The sequence below is a fragment of the Ictidomys tridecemlineatus genome, chromosome 3 (assembly GCF_052094955.1).
Source record: "Ictidomys tridecemlineatus isolate mIctTri1 chromosome 3, mIctTri1.hap1, whole genome shotgun sequence".
Lineage (NCBI taxonomy): Eukaryota > Metazoa > Chordata > Mammalia > Rodentia > Sciuridae > Ictidomys > Ictidomys tridecemlineatus.
The window spans coordinates 21,601,938-21,604,695 of record NC_135479.1 but is presented as its reverse complement, the minus strand read 5'-3'; positions in this window follow the sequence as shown (position 1 = coordinate 21,604,695).

Below are 2,758 nucleotides of genomic sequence, written 5' to 3'. Positions count from 1 at the left end.
AGGTCAATTTTCTTTTCTCTGCTTTTGAGAGTTCTAACAGTGGGGGAGGGTGAAAGGGTTGCTCATTCAAACTGCGAAAAAAGGCCGCGAAAAAGTCCAGCTCAGCCTTCAAGCGGTGTTTTCATTTTGTGTAACAGAAACTGTGCCTCCTCATCTACCTCTTGCTCCCTCCTGGGCAGACGAATATCGAAAAACAGACCCTTTGTGGCCCAGCCGCCCTTCCAACGGCCCAGAGCCCGTTCTGAGCACAGCTTCTCAGAGGCCTCTCCTCAGACCCAGATTTCGGGTTTGGCCGTTGGGGCTCTCTCTCAGGTTGAGTGAGGAAGCAAGAACATCACTTCCTCCAGGACCAGGGGCTGCCATCCCTCCTGCATCCAGGCCCAGGGGTCTAGTGTCCCCAAACCTAGTCTAGGGGGGACGCTCCTAGATGCTCTGCAGCCAGTGGTGAGAGCATCCCTCTGTGCCTTAAGAAGTCACAGCTGACTGCCTGGGGTCAAGCAGGGCAGGAGAAGTCACACGATGGAAATTGACCGGCCTAGACTCCTCCTCCAGGGGAGCTGCTTTCTGAACATTCAGTGGCATGGTGGCCAACACAGGGAAGCCATCGCCCGCGGGTGGTGTGGGCGCTCGGGGATTGTGGCTGACACATTTGGATTCTATGGAGTGGGTTTAGGGGGCAGGCTGACTGGGAAGAGAAGTTAGAAGAGATTTTCTCCACTTGAAGTTCTTGATTCATTCATTCATTCCATCCATCCATCCATCCATCCATCCGACAATCCGTCCATCCATTTCACAAACATTTGCCACTTAATCCCCAAAGCACCCAGGAGGCAGAGATGCAAGATACTGGAGTTCACAGGCGGTGGATGGGGGGACCACTGTACCCCTTCCACAGCTGTCTGCTGGGTCCAGACCTAGGATTCGGGGTGGGTGGGGAAGGCAGAGAGGAGGCAAGGGCTGTGGTGTGGCGGGGAGGGTGTGAGGACAGCACCAAGGAACCTTCACTTTTTAAAGCCAACCTCTTGTGGCTTTGAGGCCGCTTCCCTTGCTGGTGTGGCGAGCCATCTAAGAACCTGGCCTTCTTTGCTTCAGGCGGCACTGACTCTGCAGCTGAGATTGACAACTGGGGTGTCTGGGGCTGGAAGACCCACTCAGCAGCCACTTGGGGCTCCCTTTGTATCCTCTCTAGTCAAGACCCAGGTTAGACCAGAAGAAGGGCTTTCTACAGCCCAGAGGCATCTATCTGGCTGGAGTAAGAGGAGAGGTTTGATCAGGGACAGGGGCCGTGCTGGAGGGCTGGCTATGGCTTCTCTAAGCTGAGTGTCCCCAGCTCTTCCATTTTTATCCCTGAACGTGCAAGAGGCAAGTGGCAGAGCTGGTACAAAGCCCGTGGATTGCACAGCAGAGAGAAAGCACCGCAGACCACGCCTGCTTTGCACCGCACTGTGCACACAACACAGTCACCTGTGATTGACTACTTCTCAGAACCCAACAGCACAGGGATCCAGACTCCCAGTGAGCACTGGGAAGAGGGGGGAAGGTCCTGAGCCCTCCAAGGAGGATTTCCCCCTGCTGAAACTGGTCCCCGAGGTCTCAGGGGACCTCATAAGAACAGGTTCCGTCCAGGTCACCCACCCAGACCCACCCTGCTGAGTTTTCCATTCCTTGCTATTTTAGAAAGATACCACCTCGGCCCCCCTGGTCCTTCCGGGCCACAATGGCTACCTGCTCTCCTGGGTCTGAAAGGGCAGGTGCACCCTCGCTGGGACTCCAGAGTGTCATTCTCTGGAAGTAGCCACCAATGCCCACCAAACCTCCTGATTTCCCGTGGCAGCTCCTCATGCCCTCCACCCCACCCCGACTCCACTAGGTCTGCCTGGGGTCCGGGACCCCGGTGCTATTCCCCGTTTTTGTCTCACAGGGAGGTTTACTCACCCAGGTCCATGACACTCTCCGGCGACTGAAACCACACAGGAAGGCTGTGCCCCAGTCTCAGCTACCCCTGTCTGGGGAGGAAATGGTAAGAGCCCCTTTTAAGTTGTGAGAGGAGCCTCCCTCTTCCCCACCCCTCCCTCTTGCCCGCCCCTCCCACCCCTGCTCCTCCCTCCAAGCCTCATTAGGGCCCCTGAGAGCCTTCTGGGGACAAAGGGTCTGAGAAAGGTGACACAGTGACAGCCCCCCTCACTGGTCATAAAATCCTGAATCATCAGATCATTTACATTCGAAAAGCCCCTTGTGCCCCCTGGCAGAGCTTCTGTGAGCGGCTCCTGGTTAATCCAGCACAGGTTTATAGCCAGGGTATCACAAGTCAGGCTGTGGGCAGAGGGTAGGAGTCAGGGGGTGTGTCCCCATTTTTCCCTTTGGGTTGAATGAAACTTTTTGAGTTTCACTATCAGCTCAGCCAGGAGCTACTGTCCCAGGAGCCACCAGAGAGGAACCACCTACATCACCTGCGTGAGGTCCCTCAGGTGGCCCTGCCATCAGGGGTCACACTGCAGGAAAAGCTGCAACAACCTAACCACAAAGTGAAAGTTTAATAAGAGTTTTCGTGTTTACAGATCCTGGGGGGAAGGGAGGGAGCTGGTGTGCTTGCCCACTGAGCGCCAACGGAGAACCAGGGGACTGGTGGGTCCGGGATCCTTTTGGGATCCAGGGTATATCATCCAAACTGGTTTCCTACAGAGATCTTTAATTGGCAGGTTTAAAGGAAGCTGTCACACAGGTCATGCTGTGACTCTGAGGTGGTCACATCAGGTCC